Here is a 25,693-nt window from a genome sequence, read left to right as displayed (position 1 = left end):
CGACGGGACGCCTCTTGCCACACTAAGTTATCTGCCAGTGTCCATTTTTGGAGGTCCCTCTACCACTGGTGCACCTCTGGACCTCTGTGTGCTTTCCAACCCATTGCTATCCTATGTTTCGCTAGGATGTATGCCAGATCCTTCAAACTTACTGACATGTCTTAACTGCTTCAGGAGCGTGGAAATGCCCAGCATATAGGACGTGGGAGATCCTATTTCTAGCATTATACCTGCCCTGGCTAAGTCCTGGGATATCTTTTCCCAATATTGTCTAATCTTACCACAAGCCCAGAACATATGTACCAAGTCCACATTCATCATTCGGCATTTTGGGCAGGTCTGTTCCGTTGCATTGCTAAATTTAGCAAATCTTCTTCGGGGTCAGGTATGGCCTATGTGTTACATACAACCGAATCAGTTGGAGCTTTGCATTTCTAGACACTTTTTTGGGATAAGATAGTGCTCTACCCCATACTGCATCTGTCAATTGCTCCTGTGAATCTGCTTCCCAGGTGTGCCTCGTCTGCTCAAGCATATCCCCCTGCCTGGACATAGCTCATATATTCTAAACGCATACCCACCATCTGAAATAAGTGTTTCTATCTTTTCATCTTCCTGTAGTATAAGTATACCTGGTAACCTTGTCGCATTCTCCTACACTGGCCACTATCAGTATTGCTATTGCATGCACATAGTAATGGGCTTGCATTATTATAAACAAAAAACATACATCCCGGTCGGCATGGATAAAACACTAGCCAAGGTTGAATGCTTAATCAGGACATGCTGACAGTAGGAACTGATACATTTTTTTTAAAGCACTAACGTGCATTTTATCATTTGGCAAAAGCCCATCTTGTTGAAACATGCAAGTCAATGTTGAAGTGGCAGGATTATAATGCTGTTATGCAATGCTATGTTATGCAATGCTATGTTATGATATACTATGCTATGCTACATTTGGCTTTCCCAGACAGTTAGGTCTCAGGCCATCAATGTCACCTCCATCTGCACACAGAACCCCCAGACTTGCCCAAAAACCCTCTCTACAAATATAGCATTAGCACCATATATGGCAGATAACCGTAGTGTTTATGTGAATGCCGCCTTTTCCATAATACAACACGATGTCCCTGCAGGGCTGCGTCACATGTTTCATGTTTAATGACAAGGTCACAAGTGAGATGTCGACAGTTCTTTCCAAAAGGTCTGCAATATCGTGCCAGGTAACACCCCACATAATGAAAGTGCTATAACATATTAGTGTTTGCCTAGGATATGCTGTATAATCGGCACTCTAGGGCTGGGCCCCTAGAGAGCTATGTGTGTTGACTGCCAGGACACGTGTCGTCCTGTATTTTCCTGCTTCTCCACTGATAAGATCTCTGTAGTGTGTGTATTTGCTTTCTAATACAAGAAGATTGGTTTACCATCAGTCTGTCTCATCCCATTATTTGCTGCAAACTGAGGCCGATGCCGAGAAGCCAGATCTTGGCCACCACAGAATGGTGCTGATGTCTCTGGCCTGACTGCGCTGGAGTTTGCTGTGGGCTGCAATGCAGGAGTCCACAGAGGTCCTCCCTCGTGTCCCCACGATTGAGATCCAGGAACAATAGGATCTGCAGAGTTGCACAGGAACTGAAGTCATCTGCTGCACTTTTTCTTCAGACTAAAGGTACTGTACAGTCTAAGAGAACTTACCTCTTGTTGTGTAACTGCAATTGTTCTGTGTTGGCGAGACCTGTTGTGGTTACTCTCTAGAGTTGCTGATAGCTTCTTTCCTTCACAAACCTAAACAGCTTGTAGCCCTGCTTTGAATTCTTCTTTTCTACAAAGACTTCTAAAACGTTGTGCAAGACTTACTTACCTGCAAGAAGTGCTTCAGCTCACCTAGACTTTTGCCCACTTGACTTTGGTTTAACCTGGCTCCCTGAATTACTTTTCCTCCCTCTGACATTGTGTTTTTTATTCCTTCCAGGAAGGGGTTAACTAACTTTGCATTGGGGGTTACCAAAAGTACCTCAGAATGTGTGTGTGATTTCTTGTTCTGTTCGAATAACTTTTTTCTTTGCCAAACTCTTAAGTCTGATTCTGAAACCAGCCAGTGGTATATTAATGTCCACAGTATCCTAGTTACTAAAGTCACCTGAGGGTGTAGGAAGTGTCTGTATGCCATCCCAAAAGGGTACTTACTGATTTAGAAATGTTAAGTGTGTCGATTTTGGAGTGTACTTGTGTTACCGTTATATTGCCCCCTTCTGAAGAAGGCTTACCCTGACTGTTAAATAATTGTTTAATCAAGAAACCTTGTGTGTAAGATTTTATTTGAATACTTGTCACTGTGAATCTCTGCAACTCCCCTAAATCTCACATTGACCCTCTCTTGAGATAAGCCTGGCTGCTCAACACGCTACCAACCTATGTAGTACAAACTTATACCAAAGGTTGGGTTCCTATTGCCAGGAGGTCAGTGTTGTTGTAGTGTGCCCAAAGGGTACTGCATAGAATCTTGCCTAACACCAGTCGCATTCATCATGTCTGTCTGCGGTCTGTATGTTTTGCTTCTATGCACTGTTTGCTGGCTTCAATGTAGAGCTCAAATTAAGTCCCCACAAGTGCCAATTTGTGCCACAGGCTACGCTGTGCGTAAATCTTTTGTTTTCTTTTGCTATCTGCGGAGAGATCTTTAGAATTACAAGTCAGTGTACAGTTTGTGGCAATCAAATAGACAGATAGGAGTCCCATAGTGTAGCAGAGCAGGCCGCTGCTGGTAGCGTGATGAGCAGCCAGGCTCATCTCAAGAGGGGTAAATATGTGCAGTATTGGAGTTACACAAAGATTCACAATTACAGGTATTCAAATAAACTTACACTCAAGGTTTCTTGCATAAACAATTATTAATTTATCAGTCAGTTATAAAGCCTTCTTCAGAAGGGAGCAATATAATAGCAACACACAAATACACTTCAATACTGTACACTCTTAGTTTCTAAATCAGTAAAGCCCTTTTGGGATGGCCCACAGACAACCTACACCCACAGGTGACTTCAATAACTAGGGTGCTGGGGACATTAATATCTTACTGTTGGCATTTAGAATGCTTTTAGAAGTTGGTAAAAGGCAAAGGTTATTAGAACACAAGAGACCACAAATATTCCTAAGCAGGCAAATACTCTTGGATCCTTCAATAAGAGTCATACAATTCAATAGGCTAAGCCAGAGTCGATGGGCAAAGTCTTGTATAGGATGAAGCACTTCTGGTAAGTAAATGGAAAAGTCTTTGCACAAGTTCTTACGAGTCTTTGATGAAAAGAAGAATCTAATGTAGGGCCACAAGCTGATTAGATTTGTGAGTTGCAGAAGTTACAAGCACTCTACAGTAAGAGGTAAGTTCTCTTAGACCTGTTTTACAGTACCTTAGAAATGAAGAAAAGATGTAGCTGATGACTTCTGTTCCTGTGCAGCTCTGCAGATCTCACTGTTCCTGTACCTCAGTCGTGGGGACAAGAGGGAGGACGTCGGGGACTCCTGCAATGCACTAGAACCGTCAAAACTTGTAACCAGCAAACTTCACTTTCAGTGGCTGTTCAGTGTTTCAGCTATATGTGTTTACCGCAAATAGAAACACCACAGTTCCTGGCTGTCGAGTTGGACTTTCGTTGCTTCTGGGGTCCGGCACTCTGTTGAGGGGGCTCAGGCTTTGTCAGTCCTGCTTCTAGGCCAGCTTAAAAGAAACACACACAATCTGGTGTTCCTCTGCCTGGCTATACAGTTTCCAGCAGCAACTCTGGAAATTCAACTGGCTTCGAGATGGATGTCCAGGTGGCTTACTTTGGAGTGGATTGGTCCCACCAACTCAAAGCGAGAAGTCGTCCTTGCAGGGGCTTCTCTGTGGATGTGAGCTTGGCGTTTCGGCACTGCAGCAGGGCTTCACCGGGCTAACCAACGGTCCAGGAGTTGCAGCAGGCATCCTCATCAAGTTCTTCTTCGGTTCCTTCGTCCAGTGGTCGACTGCCTTCCAAGACAAAAGACTCGCCTTTCATTCAGTTTCCTCCCATTCATTCCAGTCTAGCTGTCAATCACCCAGCAGGGTGGCTGTCCTTGATTGGCCAGACAGTAAGCCGGCCAATCACCACAGAGTGCATTTGGGTCTCCTAGGAGAGCAAGCACAGGGAGTTTCGGGCACCTCCCTCAATTCCTGCCTACCCCACACACTCAGGAGCCACAGGCGGGCTTCACTCTTGAATCCCGCCATAGTCGAAAGTAAACAAAGAGACCAAACCTGGTTTGGCGCGTAAAGAAAATCTCTAGAAGGACCTTTCCACAAAGAAATGGCAAAAAAAGAAGACCGGGTGCCATTTTGACGAAGATGGCTCCCACTGTTGCTTTACTGTAGCGGCGAATGCAGTCCGCGGTAAAGACACCATGGTAGTTCAAACAAAACTACTGCCACCAGCCATTCAGCGAGGAAAGGGTAACAAAAAATGTTACATGAGAAGCTAGACAAAGGGGATACTAAGTAGCCCCTCCAGCACTATTTTAAGAGGGGGTGTACTGGGTCTAGCAAGTTACAATTCTAAGTAAAGTCGATTTCACTTTACTGCTCTGGGAAACAGTATTTTATCCCAGAGAAGGTGGGGAAATCTGAGAGACTTCCCTGTGTCACTGCACTGAAGATGCTGTGTGTGACAATGTAAAAGATGATGCCTATGGAGTTTGTCAGACTCCATAACAAAAAGAAAGGTACAATTCACATTAAAATACATGAGAGCGTGGGAAAAAGGGTCTCACCAACACTCGCCCGCCTCCAATCCCCAGCCAAAGGTACATAAGGATTTAATCTACCCCTGGATCAATCTCCTTACTCCAGTCGGTCATACTTTCTGGAGAGAGCATCAGCATTTTGGTGATTACACCATGACCTATGGTTAATGGTAAAATCAAACCCCTGTAGGCTGATTGACCATCTCAACAATTTAGGATTCTCCCCCTCCATCTGAATTAACCATCTCAAAGGTTGGTGGTCTGTTTGAATCACAAAAGTAGATCCATACAAGTATGGTCTAAAAGACCACACAATGCAAAACATTCTTTCTCTATGGTTGCCCACCTTGTCTCAGGTTCCTTCAGTTTTCTACTGATGAAGCAGATTGGGTGTTCCCTGCCTTTCTCGTCCAGCTGACTCAGAACTGCAACTTTACCTTTATTGGAAGCATCTGTCTGTACAATAAAGGATTGACTGTAGTCAGGAGCTCTTAAGACTGGAGCTTGACAAAGGGTTTGATACGTCCTTCAAATGTCTTAGTGCACTCCTCATTCCACCTGAGCTTCTTGGGGAATTTGGATGAGGACATCACATTCCAAGGAGAAGCTATGGACCCATAGTTCTCAAAGTTCCTATAGTAATCTGTGAGACCTATAAAGGCTCTCAGTTGGGTTTGAGTAGTAGGGGTGGCCCAGTCTGGTACAGCCTGTACTTTGCTAGGCAATGGCCTTATTTCACCTCCTCTTACTTCATGTCCAAGATAGACCACTTTACTCTGATCAATTTGACATTCTGCCCGGCGGCCCCCTTGGCTAAGGGCTCCACGGCAAAGACGGCTCCATCAGAAGCAGCTCCAGAAAGTGTCAGCAGGTGTGCACAGCGGAAGCCAGTAGCCAGCCGTCAACCAACAACAACCAGTAAGGTAGGAGTGGTCTAGGTGAGGAGTAGAGCAACTACTCTATCCTGGAAGCCTAACCACTTAACAAACCTAGCTAAAACACCTTAATAATAATAATTATCAACACCCCTACTGCCTTCCTCAACATCACACTATTGAACAAACCGTGTATAGTACAACACCCATTTGACCTGCTAGGCGTGGGCCTCTCTCCCACTATACAGGGCTTGCAGGTCTGGCTGTGTTTAGTATTGTAATCTTTTGGCCACCTGTGTCTCAAATCCTGTTCTGTTTAGTATAGTCATTCGTTGGTCGCCTGTGTATCAATCACAGCTGTGTTTAGTACAACACCCATTGATCTGTTAGGTGTAGGCCTCTCTCCCACTATACAGGGCTCTCGAATCTGATGCGCTTAATATTGCAATATTTTGGTCACCCCTGTCTCAAACCTAACTCTGTGTTCAGCAATGCACCCATTTGACCTGTCAGGCATAAGCCTGTCTCACTATACGGGACGCTCCAACCTGGCGGTGCCCTACTTAAGATTGCACTCTTGATTTCATATGTGACTGACCAACTCACACCCAGAGAGCATTACAGTAAAGTGAGACAGAACTCACTGGCTGATTACTGTGGAGTGATACTGTGATTAAGGGCTCACGCTTCATAAGATGCCACAGTGATTCTTAGTTACGCCCGTAAGGACTAGTCTTTAGTTAGTAGCTATCCTTCTTAAACCCACATAGCTACCTCACCGTAGTGAACCTCGTCCAAGGGAGTCAGACATTAAGGACAGCCGCGGGTAACGCCAACAATATAACCACTACCCACCACCCCTACCCCACTCAAGACAGCGACTGAACAAGTCGGCAACACCAGCTGACAAGACCACCTACAGACAGAGCCCAAACTTGTAGCGGACAAGTCTCTACACCAATTACTACACCAAAAAACAGCCAGACCAAAGCAAAAATCAACTCGGCATCAACAAAGACCAAACAGCTCACAAGCTTAAAATCCTGTGCAAACTACCCATACCAAGGAAAGAAAAAGAAAACAAAGAACACACACACCGGAACAACAACACAGACTCAACTGCAGAACACAATCCCACAGACAGGACGAAAACCGAACCAACGCTGAGAGAAGAGACAAATCCCTCTATTTAACTCCATACCTCGCAAACAACCAGTCACCAGAACGAACCAACCCAACGCTAGAATCAGCAAAAGCAAACAAAAACACAACCATGCAGAAGAAGAATGGACAACACTAGAAACAACAAAAATATAATAGACGCAATAACACCTTATATCACCAAAACAAGAGCAACTTACACTCAACACGCACCACTCCTAGAAGAATCTGATGAAAACAAAAAACCAAGACAAACTAGAAGAACTCTTAGATGACAGACGCACCTGTACCAACACCTCAACTAGAGATAGACCAGAAAGGAAACCTCAACACCGATCAGAAGACAACACCAACAAGAAAACCCAAACCAAACTACACCTCCAAACTCCACTGCAATCTAATAACGCAAGATCCATGTCAAAACACTCAGACCTTTGACCTACTCGATGGCAATGGCATTGACATCCTATTCATCACAGAAACATGGCTGGACGGCAACTACAAAATCACACTCCAAAGGTGCCTTGAAATAAACAGAAAAAATTAAAAAAGGAGGCATCGCAATAGCATTCAAAGGACACCTGAAAATACAAACGGACAAACCTCGACATCACCAACTGTGAAACCATGGTCATACACTTAAAATCAAGCCCAGAAACCAACATCATATTCATCCTGGTGTACATACGATGCAACCTTCATCAATAACTTCATAGAAGCCATCACAAACAGTCATCAAGCATGAACATCAAATCATCCTCGGGGACTTCAACATCTGGTTTGAAGAAAGTCACGCCAACTCCCAAAACTCACTGATTGGACAATTTACAACCATGAAACTATGACATCTGGTCAAAGAGGCAACACACTCGGCAGGACACACCCTGAATGCAATCATCGCCAAGAAAAACTCATCACCACTGCCCCGCCGATACAAATACTGTGGAGCGACCATCTCATCATCCCATTCGTGATCAGACTACCAACTCAACCCTGCATCCAACCCCCCCAAACTCACAACCACCACAAGAAACTAGAAAAGCATCAAAGCAAGCAACCTATTTGAACAACTGGAGATGAGCAAACCCTCAACTATAGAACTAGAGCTGGCTGACCTAGACAGGAATGCAGAGCTACTACACAAATGGATTGCTGATAGAATTGATAAGATTGCCCCGGAAAAACCATTCACCCCATCCAAAAAAAGAGCAATGGCAAAATGGTTCAACCCACTACTAAGCAGCAAGAAAAAGGACAATAAGAAGATGGAACTGGAATGGAGGAAAGAATATAACCCAGACACAAAATACTGTTCCAGAAAAAAATCTGCGCATACAAGAAGGAAACACAAAAGGCGAAGAGAAGGCATTATGATGACAGAATCACCAATGCCACCAACACACAAAAATAAATGTTCAATATCATAAGAAATGAGAAACCCACCACGCTGCAACAATACCGCAACCCCCTCAAAGAAGCTTTCCAATTACCTGGCTGACCACTTCAAGAACAAAATCAACGACATCCGACAAATCATACAAAACAGACCAACCACAACATTCTACCAACCGGACCTAACACAGAGCCACAGCACAAACTCCAAAATGTTCCTGAAACATCAGCAGAGGCATTCATCTTGCTGGTAAAACATAGCAAGAAAGCAGGATCACCCATGGATCCCTGCCCCCCTGACATATACAAATCAATCATCTCACAAGGAACGCCATCGGAATGTTACAGATACCTCGTAAATCTCTCACTAGCAACAGGAACTGTACCAAAATCCTTCAAATCAGCATATATCAAACCGCTTTTAAAAAACACAACTAGCGACGTAGAAGACCTCTAACATTCCCTACCCAGCAAAACTCCTTGAAACCAACGTATAACAACTAACCCAAGAATACGTAGAAAAACACCACCTGCTAGACCAAGCACAAGTTGGTTTCAGACCCGCAAGAGGAACAGAAACAGCACTACTATCCATCTTGGACGACCTAAAAACGAACGCGGACTCCAACACAACCTCAGCCCTGATTCTGCTAGACTTCTTCGCAGCCTTCGACACAGTTAGCAATGACACCCTAACCAAAAGACTAGAAGACATAGGCATAACGGACATGGCACTACTAAGGACCAAATCATTTCTAGCAGAAAGAACAGAAACCGTATGGATAAAACCCTTCAAATCCACCCCACAAATCAATGACACTGGAATACCACAAGGATCCTCACCATCACCCCTGTACTTCAACATCTACCAGACTCCAGTAATCAGAATCTTCAAAAAATACAACATTACATGCTACAACTACACAGATGACACTCAAATCATCTACAAAATCAATGACAATCAAAAAATCTGGGCGTCCTGATGGACAACACCCTAACCTCAGAACCACAAATAAATGCAATTATCAAGAAATGCTTCTTCCTCCTCCACACAGCAAGAAGAATCCTACCTTTCCTCTCCTTCACCCACAAAACATCTCCCTCACGTCAAGAATCGACTATACAACCAGCCTCTACCTCAGAATACCAGAATACCTCCTGAAGAAACTACAACGTATCCAAAATACAGCAGCCAGAATGCTCCCCAAACTATCCAGAAGAGACCACATCACTCCTGCCCTAAAAACACTGCACTGGCTCCAGTGAAACATTGTCGTATCACCTTTAAAACAATGTGCATAACACACAGGGCAATCAGCGGACAAGGAGCAGAATTCCTACCAAAGGAAATCTACAAGCCAACGAGACTCCTCAGATCAAGCAATGAAATCCGCCTGGAAAAAAAACCATACCTTAAGAAAAAACGTGGAGGCTCCTCCTCCACCCACTTAGCCACAAACACCTGGAACAACATCCCGAAAGAAATAAGAAACACCAAAGATCACCTACAATTAAGAAAATTACTAAAAACATGGCTCTTCAACACCACAGATTCAAACTGAAAAAACCAAAACAACTGAAAGAGAAAACGCAAAGAAAAAGATGATGGAATTTAAGACGACAATAACACCCAGAACCAACCAGAGAAACTCTTACCACAATAAGAGACAATGCCAAGTCAAATAGAACACAAGCGACACCCATAAGGACAGAAATCAGCATCCCTAGCCAACTCCAGCCAACAACCTCACCTGCCCCATAATTGCTACCAGGTATCATACCTGTATAGATTTGTGTGAATGTTAGCACTTACCACACTCAAACTAAGTTTTGAATATTGGCATGGATACGGACCATATGAGCTATGAATGAAGGCAGGTACCGCCCCTGAAAGTAATGCAAGCACTGCCATGTGCCACATATGGATGGAGTAGACTTAACTAGTCAATGCCGTACACCGACTAAATTGGGAATGCTCTCTGGGCCAGATCCAAAAGGGACGCGCATATACCTGCCTTCCGCACAAACAAGTGTCAGGCAGGTGGCCGAGGCCGAACTTGGGTAAGGTTATGAATGGGAATGGAGGCCATGTGTGAAACTGACTGTATCGGACGCCCCAGATCAGGACAGAGATGCAGAAATGCTCCAAACCCTCACTTGGAGAGAATACAGAAATTCAGCGCCTCACGTCGGGACAGCAATGCCAATTAACCGATCCACTAACAATTTCACCCCTCTTCACACACCTCTCAAACTCTAGCCAAACGCAACCACAAGCCTACAGCACAACAATCCGCACAAACTTCACTACACTGCAACAACAAAACAAACAGATTTGCTCAACAGTACACAACTCCTGACAGTAAAACACCCCAAGCCCAGCAAACAGACCCACCGGGTTGGGGCCGCCAACAGCACATCACTGCTCTCTTGCACTTTTCCATCTTATTCCCACTAACACACCCCCCTCTCCCCCCCTTTCCCTATTCAGAGCCTCCAGAGGACCACTCGGTGGTGATAGTGCATGGTACAAATATCCTTTAACATCAACATTTACTTGCCTTTATGGTCAGATTGGCGTGCTTAAGAGCCTGCAATACATATCCTAGGTGGTCAAGATGTTTCTTCCAAGTAGGGCTGAACACTGAACATCCAAGTAAGCCATGCAGAAGTCCTCCATCCGATTCAGAACATGATTCACCATCCTCCAAAAGGCATAACCTTAAACTGGTAGAGGCCTCCTGGGGTTGAAAACAGTTTTCTCCGTGGCATGGTTTGTCAGAGCCATTTGCCAATAGCATGAGGTTAGGTCAAATGTACTGTGGTACTTGGCTGAACCAAGTTTGTCCAACAGATCATCTGGCATAGATAAAGGATGGGCATCAGTCGCAGTGACTGCATTAAGGGCTCTATAGTCCACACAGAATCTCAACTCCTTGGATCCTGCCTTTGGTACTTGCACAACTGGACTAGACCATGGACTTGTAGATGGCTCTATTACCCCGAGATCAAGCATCTTGTTGACCTCTTCCTTTATGTGGGTTCTTACATGGTTTGACATTCTGTAACCTTTGCTTTTAACAGGTTAACCGTCACCACTGAGAATCTCACGCTGGCCCCAAGGGGTGAAGCCTGGTGATAGTGAAAACAGAGAGGCAAACTAATTTAATAGAGCTTTGCACTCCTCCTGTTCCAGTGTCAGATCAGAAGAGTGATTAACTCCTATCTTCCCATCTAAAGGTTGTTCCCTGAGGAGGTCAGGTAGAGGCTCACTCTCCTCCTCCTCCTCTTGATCGGAGGCTCGAAGCAAAGCTCGCAGGTCTGGTCTAGAGAAATAGGTTTTTAGGCAGTTGGTGTGAAAGACCCTGGGGGCCTCCTTAAGATTGCCTAAGTCCACCAAATAATTGACCTCTCCCAAGTTTTCCCACAACCTTGAAGGGTCCAATCCATTTGTCCTGTAATGCCCTCTGCCTTGTAGGTACCATAACTAGAACTAGCTGGTCTTGCGTAAACTCAACCATGTTGGCCTTCCGGTCATGCCAATGCTTCACAAGAGCCTGACCTGCTTTCAAGTTATCTGAAGCTTCTGTCATCATGCGTGTCATTCTCCTTCGGAGACCTAACACAGTGACTCTCACTGGCTTGTGGGAAGGAGCACTCTCCAACCCCTCCTTGATTAGGGCCAATGGACCTCTAACTGGATGACCATAGAGAAGCTCAAAGGGACTGAATCCAACCCCTTCCTGAGGGACTTCTTTGTAAGCAAAGAGAAGGCATGGCAGTAGAAGGTCCCACTTTCTTCTAAGGGATACTTCTGAGGCACCCATAATGCTCTTCATAGTTCTGTTAAACATCTCCATCAACCCATTGGTCTGGGGATGGTTTACTGTTGAGAACTTGTAGGTCACTCCACAGTTTTTTCCACATGGCCTGCATGTAGTGGGACAAAGTTTGATCCCCTGTCAGAGAGATAACCTCCTTAGGAAAACCTACCCTGTTAAAAATACCAGGTAGGGCCTTGGCCACAGCCTGAGCTGCGACAGTCCTCATAGATATTGCTTCAGGATACCTGGTAGCATGGTCTAACACAACCTATATAAATCAGTTGCCTGAAGATGTTGGAGGGTCTAACTGATCAAAAATGTCAATTCCTACCATCTCAAAAGGGACTCCCACCACTGGGAGAGTCACCAAAGGTGCTACATTCTTGGATCCACTCTTGCCAGATGTCTGACAAGTGTGACAGCTTCTACAGAATTTATCTACATCAGACTCCATTTTAGGCAAGTAGAAATAAAGAGAACTCCTTTTCTTGGTCTTCTTAAAGCTAGACAACAGCCAAAGGAATTTCATAGGCTAACTGTAGAAATGGTAAGTCTTCTGTAGTCGCCTGGGGCAGACTCAATAGGTTCACTGTAGTGGAGGCCATCCTCCCAGTATAACCGGTGCTTCCCTGGCTCTTGCCCTTCCAGCTGGGAAGCTGCCTGTTGGCGAAGTCCTTCAAGAGTAGGACACTCTTTGATCTCTGCTGAAGTCTGCCCTACATGGGCCACCTTCTGCCAGTAAAGACTGCAGCTCAGGATGGTCTTTCGGATCCAGATCTCCAACAGGGGGAAGGTCTTCTTCCAGCTCTGTGTCATCAGTAGCTGACTCAACCTCTCCTGGTTGGATCTCACTCAGTCTCAGCTGGTGAAGTAGTCACTGGTGTGACTTTCGACTGTCCTCTCGGGGATGTCCTGGTTTGATACACAGGAGTGTGATCTTTCTGGTTTCCTGAGACCTTGGGTTTCCCCTTTGTCTCCTTATTCCTGGAAATAGAGGGTGACTCTTCCTGTGCACTGGGTGTGATAGGTTCTTCTGTAACAACCTACAGAGTCATTTAACGTGAGTTCTCTGGCCTTCCTAGTCTGCTCCTGCTTCCTTTTACTGGGAGGCCTGCGGGTGCTTGGTACAACTTCATGAGTTTTTAGGTCATTCCCCAACAGGACTCTCGCAGGCACCTCACTTTGTACACTGACAGGTATTCTTATAGTCATATTGTTGCACTGGATGAGAGCCAGTAGTATCGGAACCATCTAGATGGGGCCTCCAGCAAGCTTAGTGCCTTAGCAACATCCTCAGGTTTGAGAAATGTTTCATCTGCCACTGTGATGCTGGCCACAGTGTCTCTAATGGCAGAGGTCTCCTGACCATTTACAAGTAACTGTCCTTGTGGTATATTGTGTTATCTGGTGTAGAGTTATACAGATCTACATTCTGCTATTCCCACAGACCCAGGGACACAAAACAAACACTGGCAGAGACCCCAATGGGGTCTTCAGCCAATAGTTGAAAGTTTCCACTTGCCATATGTACTTCTCCCTCAGGGATGAAGGCTAAGGAGACAGTGTGGACCCCTGAAGGTTTACCCTTGCATCTGGCATATGATATGTTATTTATAACACGCTAAATACCCAGAGGTTTCTAAGTGCGGACCCAGGGATCGGCCATGTGGTGCTCCATGCCGTCTTGCTTCCAAGGCGAGCACATTGCCACTGAGCTATCCTACCAAGAAAGGATCCTCTTTCAGATGGTCAGTTGACCCAGAAGCATAACATTTTCCAAATGTTTTGACAAATGGTGGCATCTGCTGACCTCCCTCTGGTTTGGCACCAGAGGTATCACTAGATTGATCTGATTTCCCATGTGGCTTACCCTTATGTTGTGACCCTCTATTGGATGGGAGGTTTTAGAATTCTCTTGGTCATCTTTCTTGTGTTGCTTCACATCATCCTTTGTATGAGTGGCCCTATAACCCGTGTGAGTAGCCTTGTTGGCAACCCACAAGTCAGCAGCTTTTGCTAGCGTCCTGGGATCAATCTCTTTAGAGTCAGCCATGTGCTGTCTCAGCTCAGGAGAGCAGGCATCAAAAATGAAATAGATTCCAACAAAAACAGATTTCTCATTACTTCAAAAGAGTTCTCTGTAACCCTTAATCCAACCATCGTAAGTGTTTCAAACATTCAAACATTCACACACCCAGGTAGCCGAAGGGTTACCATCAGATTTTTTGAGGGTCCTAAACCTCTTAAGGTAATGGGAAGGAGTTTTCCCAAATCTAGCTATCAAAGATAGCTTCACGTTTTCATACTCCAATCTTTCAAGTTCCCCCACCTCCATAACCTTTTTTTTTTTATTATTATATTTAAAGTGCAAATTGGTTAATTAAAATCTTATACACTAAAAAAAAATTACAATATTTCTTCAACCCAATAAAAACTATTTAATTTAAATCAAGTCATAGCAATTTACAGATGACCTAGTGGTTTCATTTGATTTAATTTACCCTTACTACATGAAAATTATAAGTTACTCACTGTACTGACTAACGTACTCTTAGTGCATAGTCCCCTTTCCTCTATACTGCATGGGTATCCGTTCCAAGGGACGGGAGACTGAACCTTTTTCACCATAAAAAAATCATCTTTCCCTTTAAATTTAGAGGCACGCGGGGGTGCGGCCCAGGGAGCATGTGTTGCCCTTACTCTGCCCTCTACCGCCACACCTCAGTCCCCACTGAAGCGCCGACAATAGATTTAACATTGCCTAATGACACCAGTATTATTAAGGGGGACGTTGGTGGGATGTATGGAGGAAAGGGGACTATGGACTAAGAGTAGCTTAGTCACTACGGTGAGTAACTTCTAATTAATCTTACATGCCGTCACTTTTCCTCCATACTGCATGGGCGATTACAACTGAATGGAGCCCCAGGGTGGAGAGGAGACCCTCCTTAAGCAAATAGATTCCTGAGAAACACCTGTCTGAAAGCCACGTAAGATCTGGAGCCGACATCCAAACAATAATGCTTGCCGAAACTCGAGGGAGTGGCCCAAGTGGCCGCCCTGCTTATGACTTGCCAAGTTAAATGGTGCTGGAATGCGATGGCCGTTGCCTTGGCCCTGACTGCGTCGACATGCATGTTGGCCGGCAGTGGCTTGTCCTGGGCCTCGTATGCATCTTTGATGCCCGAGACCATCCAGCGGCATATGGCGGACTTGGAGGCCTGTTAGACTGGTCTTCAGCCTTGGAACGCAATCGACAGGGCGTCCGTTTTGCGGAAGCCCTTGGTCCTGTCCAAGTAGAGTTTCAGTGCACGCCTGACATCCAGGCAGTGCACCACTCTCTCTGCCTCATCCTTAGGATCAGCAAAGAACATAGGAAGGACCATTTCCTCGTTCAAGTGGAAAGCAGACGTCACCTTGGGCATCAACTACTTTGTCCCTGTGAAAGGTAGTATATGGTTCCGAGGCGACCAGCGCCTGGATTTTGCTGACTCTACGAGCCGAGGTGAGGCCGACTAGCAAGGCTGTCTTGATGGTGACCAGCCTGATGTCTGCGGATGCCATTGGCTCAAAGGGTTTGTGTGCCAGGGCGCCCAATACTAAGTTGAGGACCCACCCAGGGTGCAGCCTCTTGATGGGTGGTAGAGCTTTGCAAGCCCAGTCAAATGTTTCACAATAGGATTGGAGGAGAAGATCCCCTCCTCAGAGTTCCTGTAAGCCCTGATGGCTGCGAGGTAGGTACGGCAGGTACCCACCTGCATCCCAGAGTGGGCAAGGTGCGCTGAGAAGGAGAGCACGCCGTCCAACGAGCATGCCAGGGGGTCGATTAACTTGGAGTCTGCCCAGTGGCAGAATCCGCCCCTTTACCTTTATACTGGGCCCTGGTAGCCTTGCTCCTTGTGCCCTGAATGATTTCCAGATAAGCCTGAGAGAGGCTAAGGTGCCGCAGCGTTACCTGCTCAGGCACCATGCTGTGAGGGCTAGTTTCTGTGGCGCGGGGTGGATGACCCTGCCCCCCTGCTGCACCAAAAGATGTGCTGGGCCTGTTGGGAGGTGAATCGGTGGAATCTCAGAGAGGCTGAGCAGTTTTGAAAACCATGGCCTAGGCGGCTACCATGGGGCTATCAGAATGATGAGTTGGCGAGACTCCTTGATCTTGCAAATCACTCTGTGAATCAGCGGTGTGGGTGGGAAGGCGTAGGACTTCATGCCGTTCCACTGAAGCCGAAATGTGTCGCCCAGGGAGCCGGGGCCCTGTCCCTGCCAGGAGGCAAACTGAGGGCACTTCTTGTTGTGCCAGGTGGCAAAGATATCCACCTGGGGATGACCCTCACCTGTTGATCTCCTGAATAACGAGGTTGTTTAGCTGCCACTAGTAATTGTCCGCTCCCAACCTGCTGAGCCTGTCCGCCTCCAGGTTGGATTCCCCCAGGAGGTGGACGGCCTTGAGGTAGATGTTTTCCAGGGCCCACTCCCACATGCTGATTGCCAGTGTGCACAGAGGAGGGCATCTGGTGCCTCCTTGCTTGTTGATGTAGTACATGCTGGACGAGTTGTCTGTCTGGATGAGGACAACTTTGCCCCTGAGAAGTGGTAGGAATACTCTGAGCGCTAGCCAGATGGCGTCCAGCTCTAACCAATTGATGTGGTATTCCTGCTCCTGTCGAGTCTAGGTGCCGTGGACCGAGAGACCGTCCAGGGTGGCTCCCAAGCCCTCACGCGAGGAGTCTGTGGTGATTGTGGCCTGTGGGGTGGGCGGCCGAAAGGGCTTGCCCATCCGAAGGGTGCAGTCCCTGGACCACCATTTTAGGTCCGGGTGGAGAGATGGAGGAACGCTGATCATCTCGGATTGGGGGCCCCGCGTCTGGTTCCATGAGGCTGCAAAGTGCAGCTGAATCCTCCTCAATCTCGTGTGTGGAATAGCTAATAGGACCGCCGTCAAGAGACCAAGGAGATGCTGGTATCACCATGCCGAGGAAGTGGGTGATGGCCCTCTTGATGGCTGAGATCTTGTCCTCCGACGGAAATACATTCTCGAATCATGTGTCCCAAATGAGCAAGAATGTCAGTCTGTGTGGGTTGCAGCTGTGACTTCTTGAGATTGAGCGAGCAGCCCAGATTGTGCAGTGTGTTCATAAGGGCATGCGAAGAGTGGTGAACCACTTCCGGAGATGAAGCGGTGATGAGCCAGTCATCGAGGTATGTGTAGATGTGGAGGCCATGCGCTCTGAGGAGGTCAGCCACCGTATTCATGAGCCTGGTAAAGACCCTGGGGCCGTGTCGAGACCAAAAGGAAGGACCTTGTATTGAAAATGGTAGCCCATGATCCTGAAACGTAGGAAAGAACGATGGGGGTGCCAAATCGGGACGTGTAGGTACGCGTCCTTCAGATCCCGGGAGCTCATCCAGTCTCCCTTGCACAATGTCTCCGCTATAAAAGCTTGCGTAACCATCTTACATTTTTGAAGGGGTAAGGAGAGGTTGAGGGTGGAAAGGTCCAGGACAACTCTCAGGCCTGCGTGGTTATTCTTCTGAATGGCAAAAATCCTGCAGTAAAAGCCCAAGTTTTGCTAGGAGACTGCGACTTCCTCCACTGCCTAGCTCTCTATGAGCGACCGGATCTCCGCCAGAAGAGTTGCTGTCCCAACTTGAGGGAGTGGAGGGGAGGAGGGAGGAGAGGCTGAGATGGGTAGGTGGTACCCCATGGATACTACCGGGAGGATCCAGAGGTCCGTGAAATTCTGGCACCAGAAATGTGCATGGAGAGCAAGACTGCCCCCACTGGAGACACGTGGACCCGAAGGGGCGTGTCATGCCTTCTTTCACATTGAGGCTGTCGCAGAGGAGGGGGACTGGAAAACGCCCTTACTCACCCCCTTTTGGTTCCTTGCGCCATTTCTGAAACGACGAGCGATCCGGCTGCCTGGATCTCTGTTCCTGGAAGTCTCAGAATCCTCCCTACAAACGCCCCCTGTCGGAGCGCTGCTGTGACTGGGTGTATGACTTGGGCATTGTCTTTGTCAAGATGGATAAAGATTTGGCCGTTTGTGAGCTGTTTTTCTTTTTGTCCAGCTCCTCAACCGTGGTGGAGTGGAAGAGGGCGCCCCCCCCCCTCGAACGGTAGATCTAATATGCGTTTGTGGAAGTCCAGGTTGAATTTCATGGCCAGGAGCCAGGCCGTCCTCAAGTCCGTGGCGAGACAGATGGCACAGCCAGAGGTGTCGATATGGGCCACAGTGGATTCCATGAGATCATGCGCCACCAGCTTGGCCTCTGCCAGCCCTGCCTTAAAGCGTGATTGGCTCTGTGTAGGGAGTTCCAGGAGGAAGTCTGCAATTTCCCACCATAACCTCTGGATAGCGGCAGCCAGCATGGCATCAGCATTGGCTTGACGAAGGTGTACGCACGCGTTGGAATAGAGTTTCATTCCGTACGCCTCCAAGATCTTCTCCTCCTTGCCTAGGAGAGCCGCAGATGAGGAGGCTGAGGACGACTGAGGCTTGGAGTATAGTGATGCTGCAGTGATCACCGAGGAGTGTGGCTGAGGATGGGCCGAGAGAAAGAGTGCATCATCCTCCATCTGCCTGTACTTTGCATCCAGGCGTCGATTGACCGGCTGAGCCGAGTTGGGCTTAAGCCAACCCTTCTTGGCCAGGGAGATTGCATTGGTCTGCAGAGGAATCCTTGTTTTGGCAGAGGAGCGTCAAGTGAAGACTTCAGCCAGAACCCCCTCTGCTGGCTGCTCAACCTCGGGCTGGGGTAGGCCCCAGTATTCCGCCAGCCCAGCAAGACATTCCTGGAAGGTCCTGGCTGAGGATGGCATGTCCTGATCCTCATCATCATCATCATCATCATCATCCGTGTCCTGCGGATCAGGAGGATACTGCTTAGGTGGAGGAGTAGTTGAAGCTGGAGGTTGAGGCACAGGGACCGCAGCCAGGGGCTGAGAAGGCGGCGGAGGTTGGTACGGAACTGTCCAAGGAGTCGGCTGGGGAGCCGGGACCAGCGGCTTTACCGGGGCCATTGGTGGTGGTGTTTGTGGTGCCGCTAGCATAGTCCGAGAGGACTTCCCTGATGGGATCCTTGAGGATAACCCCCATCCGAGGGGATTTCATGAGCCTGAGAAACCTCTCCAAGAACCCCTCTTCACGGGTCGGAGGGGGGGTACTGACGGTGTAGCCGGGGGCTGCTGGAGCCGTTGCATACCCTGCCTGTGTGGACGCAGTGGGAAGCTGCCCTGCGCATAAGGATAGGCTGTTGGCCACGTACCTTGTTGAGGCCAATTCCCACCTCGACACTCGTTCATTGCCTAATTCTGGGAATGGCGTTGGATGGGTGCCTCTGTCTGGCGCGGCAGCCATCTTGTCGAGCTCCCTGCCACGTGTTGCTCGGGTCGCTGGAACAAGTCTCCTCCATGACTCTTGTGTGTGGATCACAAGGCCTACCCTGCTCGTCGGACCTAGGCCCAGTAGGTGTGACAGTCTCTACCCGGGGGTCGGTAGACTGCATTTAGGCACCCACTCGGACGTATTGCTGGTACTAGGGCATAGCCCCTCAGCCCTATTGCCGGTACAAGGGCGGAGCCCCTCAGATGACAATCCGGTCCCTCAACACTGCCACCGGGAGGATCTGGAGGTTTCAATTTCCCTGCGACAATGTCTATTGGTATACCCAACCATGGTATACCTCTACTGCTATACCTAACCATGCGTCAATATATATGTGACAAGGTAGTATGTTAAACCTCAGCACAGTGATGAATCTTGCAAATTCTCTATTTCTTCGAGGAATAGAAGGTTCTAGTCCTTGTACTGAGTACATACTATATATTTGCTTTTTGTTTAAACTAGACAAATTGTTACTGATGTCCCAGACAAGAATTTTCTTTTTAAGTTCCTTATACCTAGGCCAAATGTCTCCTACCTCAGTAGAGAGCCTCACATTTACAGTGTTTAGGAACCTTAAAGTAGTGGTTTTCAAATCTTGAGCAAAGGTATTTCCCATTTCCCCTATTAAACTCATCAAACTGTCTTATTTACTATTCCAGACCATCATTTTGACATACAGTTTACAACACTTTGCTTAGTGTATCCAGAGAAGCGACATTGCCTTGGGTAAATGCAGTGCAGTTTTCCACAGTTTCCCGTCTATCTTCCCAAGTCTCCCCACGTTTCTTTTACCCACTGATGTCAAAGCATACAAGGCCCCAGGTATAATACAACTTTTATATATTTCAAGGAGGCCTTCCACCGAATATCCCCCTTTCCTATTCATATGTCCCTGTAAGAGGTTCACTTTTTTGATCACCTTTGATTTTACCATGTCAAATATAATCGTCACGGGGGTGGGGGAGGGGGTTATTTATGATGGGTATACCCAAATATGGATAGCCATCTACCACCTCTATTTTGGAATCAATTTTCCAGGTATATAAAGATTTGTGTCCACTTCTTTTCGTTCCTCCAAACACCATAATATTAGTTTTGCCGACATTTATACTTAAATTATTTTCTGCTGAGTATATTTGTATCGCGTTCAACATCCTTTGCAATCCCACCGATGTCCTATCTAATAGGACAGTGTCGTCCGCATACATTAACCAACTAAAAAAGGTCTTCCCTATTTTCGGGGGGCAATTGTTAATATTTACAAATCTTTCCCACATGTCGGCAACATAAAGATTGTAGAGCACTGGAGAGGTAACATCCTTGTTTTAATCCCATATTTGTTGGAATGGGAAGAGAATATTTGGCCCTTTGGTCTAGGCAGATTACTACTGTAGTTTCTCTGTACATCTCCTTTAAAAAATGTAATGTGACCAGACATATATGACACTTGGCTAGTTTATCCCACAGCTTATACCCGTCGACACTATCAAAGGCTTTAGTATAGTCAATAAAACACATACAAATTAGTTCCTATCCTTATTGTCAGATATGAGATAATTTAACATAACCAAGTTATCCAGTGTACTATTGTCTTGCCTAAAGCCAGTTTGTTGCATTGACAGTCGCTGGTTCTCTTTGCTCCACTTATTGATGTTTTTCAAGAAGAGTGAGCTAAAGATTTCACAGCTACTGTCGGCCATAGCCAAAATGCGGTAATTATCTGGTAGCATTTTGTCCCCTTTATGTATCTGGACAAAAATAGCTTTTGCAGGCTATCTGCAATTTTACTGCTTTTCCAAATGGAGGAGAAAAGATGAAACGGTAACCAGGCCAATTTTTCTGGGTTGTGTTTGATACCTATATTAGCAATTCTGTCCGGCCCGGGTGCTAGAGAAGATTTCATTCTTTTTATTACTTGTAATATGTCTTGCTGGTCATATGGAAAAGTGGGTCAGTATCTCTTCACATTCAGATCATAAGTCCTTTCCTTACTATTTTTGATTAAAAAAAATAGCCGAAAAATATATTCCATCCCCATTTCCTGGCCAACGTCATTTATATTAGTACCTCTCTCCACTAATAAATATTGGTGACACAAATACCAAAATTATGTTGAATCCTGGGTCCTGCAAATTACAAACATAATACAACAATTTGCATTATTAGTATTTTGTTTGTATGCTTTCAACCAATTTTTGTATTTGGTCTTGAGTGCCGCAATTTCCTGGTTCATAATTTTCTCTTCCATATACCCATCTTCTCAATCTTCCTTATCTTGTCTCTCAAGTCCTTTTTTCGATCATTAATCTAGCTATCAAAGACATTGTCCTGTTTTTTCCCTGCCCTTTGTGTCACTTATCAACTGCTATTATTTTTCTGTATTATGCCCAACATGTTAATTATTACCTTAAGGTCAGTTAGGGCGATCTCTTGCCCATCAAGGTGCATAATATCAAACATGTCAAATTTCTCCAGATTCTGTTCCGTCCACATGAGTGTATTTCCATCTAGGCAACTTTGCATATTTAAGACGGTTCCCCCTTGCCAACTGAAATATGGCTAACCCGACAGTTTACATTTCAGTGCTTTATGTTCGCTCAAAGATATGTCTGTGTGTTCAAAAAGGGCTGTATGTTTTAGATGTCCTCTACTCAAACACAATCTAATCGATAACTTACCTTTCCGTTAGACCAAGTAATTTCTCTTTGCCTACTCTACTCCGGCTCTAGGTATTCCATCCCATAGTTATGAAATCGTTTTTGCCAGGAGATACCATTATCCAACTGTTTTGGTGTCTAATATTGTTTTCCCCCTACTTCCCAATCAGTATCACAGAGTCAAATTCCCCCTCCAGTGCATTCCATTTCTAACTTGGCCAAGTCACAATAAGCACTGAAATCACCAACCACCATTAGCTCTGCTTTTGGACTCTGCTGCATCCAGCCCTCTATTGTGTGAACAATGATTTCAGTTACTGCTGATATATCTGACCCCCCCTGGCCGTGAGTACACATTAATAAGTAATTTTGCTGGCAGTCCAAGGTTACCTATAATGGCACTCATGACAAATGATGAGCTACCCCAGTTATTCTATTCTCTCAAAGTAATATGGTCCTTTGCTCCTATGCAGAGTCCTCCCACTGGTCTCACTTTTTAGCCTGCAGTGCACATTTCTGTAGAATGCTATAACCAACAACTGATAGATCGCCACTTATCCATGTTTCCTGCAGTGCAAATACATCACAGTTTTCCAACAATTCAATGCCACTTTTATATAGAATGGAGTGAAAACCTCTAATATTCCAGGACAAAATCTCCATTTTCCCCCCCTTCTCATTTCTATGTTCTTCTACATAATCCCCATCCAATACCCATTTTTCAAACTTGTAATTTTCCTTATGTCCTTGCATTTTAGGATTTTTTGGCGATTGAGGGTTGCGTCCTCTTAGGCCTCCATTTTCTATGTTATTACGTACCACTATTTCATATTCTTTACCCCATATGGCCTTTGCATGTTCCCTTGTGAACATGAGCCTGCGTCGCATCTAGATGGAATTGTGAATGTTAGCATGTCCATATTTGGATAGAATTGTGAACGTTAGCCTGCATCACATCTAGATGGAATTGTGAATGTTAGCATGTCCACACTTAGATAGAATTGTGAACGTTAGCCTGCGTCGCATCTAGATGGAATTGTGAATGTTAGCATGTCCACACTTAGAATTGTGAACATTAGCCTGTGTTGTATCTGGAGAGAATGGGAACTTTAGCCTGCATCACATCTAGATAGGCCTTTGATTGGTGGATAGCATGCCCCGCACCCAGATGAAACTTGAAGGTTAACATGTGCCACACTTAGAACTGTGAACACCAGCCTGCGCCACTCCTAGATAAAATTGTGAATGTTAGCATGCCCACACCTAGATAGAACTCTGAACATTGGCCTGCGCCACTTCTAGATAAGATTGTGAAGGCCAACAAGTGCCACACTTCGAGAAAACTGTGAATGTTAGCATGCTAAAGGTTAGGTAACCCACTAACCAATATAACCTCAAACTCTGCATACTTATCTCACTCAAAAACTCACACAACCATCTCTCGCACCACAAGCCGCACGCACTTCACAACACTGCAACACATAAACCGGAGCAACAGCACACGCGGACTGACACCGATCCAAGACCTGTACCAAAGCTCAGTATCTGGTGTATACCGAGCTGAAGCTGCCAACAGAACACCACTCCTCTCACTATCCTACTCCCTCTTCACCTTACTAACCCACCCCACCTTATCGTTTACAGATCACCCAGAGCGCCTGTGGACCAATTCCGTTGTTGACGGTGCGCAGTACAAATACCTTTAACATTTATAAAGTCTACAATCACAGCTGTATTAAATTGTACTATTACTCAATTTTCCCCAACTGCCCACCTCCGGTAGTATCACTCTTTCAGTATCTGTCATTTTAATATTCTGTAATAGGGGGTTCAGATGTAATTTATCTAACAGCCATTTCCTATTTAGGAACTGACTGCTTTCCAGGCTGGTTTTTTCAATAATTTTGATACTCTTTCCCAAGCTATGATTCCCTTCTGCATTTCTTTTCTCATCCCCTTTCGGGCTTCTATCACTTTTGGATTTATTTATGCGCATTGCAAGCCTTTCCATTTCTCTTATATACATTTCTCTACCTCTAGAATTTAGCTTGTCTATTATTATTATTGTCTTATTAATGGGAATGTCTAAAATATTCACCTCGAATTCCTCTTCTTCAGTCTTCCCTTTCCCTCATATTTCCACATTCCACCTCTTCGCCTCCCTCTTCTGATTCACACATTCTTACACTTTCTACTAAGTGAGGAGTCACTTCTTTAGTTTTAGGTAGTTTCCCTGACAACCATTTGTCTATACCCGTTTATTAACAGGATATGTAGAGTCTTCCTTCCTTATCTTTTTCTTCAGCTGGAAGCGAACTCCTGTATCCACACATTCAATATCATTTGAGTCTGTCTCTGCCAAAGAGATACTTTTTCTTTTGGCTACCTTCACCTTCTTAACCTTAATGCCACTTCCTCTAACCTCTGGTTCCCTTATTATTTCTTTTCTGACGAACCTGCTTTTTATACCCATGGTTATTGGGCTGTTCTTCCATAATACTTTTGTCCTGCTCATTATTTTCATTTACCTCTGTTTCTGTATAGGTGATCTCCCCAATCTCCATTTCCGTGACCTTAATCCTCCCCCTTTCTAACTCAGCTAAATATAGTTCACTTACTTTGCCCCATCTTCAGGGGATGCCTCCAAAACAGCACGGTTATTGTTCTCAAACAAGTTATATTTCACCAATTCTTCCACACTTTCACCCAGTCTTCTTGTATTGTCTGCTACCACAGTTATAATTCTAATCCCTTCTTGTTCACTCAATTTTGTACAGATGCCCAAAAGTATATCAACCAGTGCAGTAAGGGCATCTAATTTCCCCTCGCAGTTAATGGAAGCTTCTGCTTCATTTTTGGGGTCCTCACATGTACATTCTGATTCCTCTATTTCCGTCTCCTCCTGGGCAAATTTTCCCAGGTCTGGTGTGGCTGAGAGGTCTATACCGATCACATTGTCCATATTAGGTATACGTACCCTGTGAGACATTCAACCCTTTGGGTAAACTCAATGATTGCCGCCTAAAATATTGGCATAAGTTTAATAACTAATTGTCTAACAATGAGCTGTTAACTGGTTGCAGGGAAATTATTTCTTCTTCTTGTGCTTTATTTTTATCCTGTTTTTGAAGAAAGCTAGATATTTTAGGTTGCTCCATGCTTGGCCAATTTGTGCCTGCATTTCTTTTATTAACTATCATTGCACCTTTGTTCCCATTCCGGCACAGACTTGTTTCTAAAGTAGAATTCCTCTATGTCAGTCCCCCTTTTTCCTACTGTTTTTTTGAATTATATGATCTCAATTTTGGGGCCATGTTCAAAATAACAGACAGATGGGATAATATAATCAATGGGTATTTCTTTACTCCTCAACTAACAATAACGTATGCAGTTGCAAAGCGGACAATCAAAAATTATTAATATAAAGTGCAGATGCAACGTTTTCAGAAGCCACTATAAAGTGCAGATGCAATGCGTACAATCGTTAATTATTACCAACATACCGTGCAAATGCAGAGTTTTCAAAACCCACTATAATGTGGGAAAACAAATGTCTATGCAGATTACACCTTTACTATAATAGAATACTGCAGCCAGTCAAGGGCAAGCAGCCATACAGCTTACCTAGCTTT

General features: G+C 45.5%; 1 protein-coding gene across 6 annotated transcripts in view; it reads right to left on the bottom strand.

Moving 5' to 3' along the window:
* Nucleotides 1–25,693, bottom strand: part of RBM33 (RNA binding motif protein 33) — a 1,526,085-nt gene that overhangs the window by 714,873 nt on the left and 785,519 nt on the right. The window lies entirely within an intron of this gene.

This window comes from Ambystoma mexicanum, chromosome 2q (genome assembly GCF_040938575.1).
Source record: "Ambystoma mexicanum isolate Mex_15411 chromosome 2q, UKY_AmexF1_1, whole genome shotgun sequence".
Classification (NCBI taxonomy): Eukaryota; Metazoa; Chordata; class Amphibia; order Caudata; family Ambystomatidae; genus Ambystoma; species Ambystoma mexicanum.
Note: the sequence above shows the minus strand (reverse complement) of the source record. Positions and strands in the feature narration are given on the sequence as shown.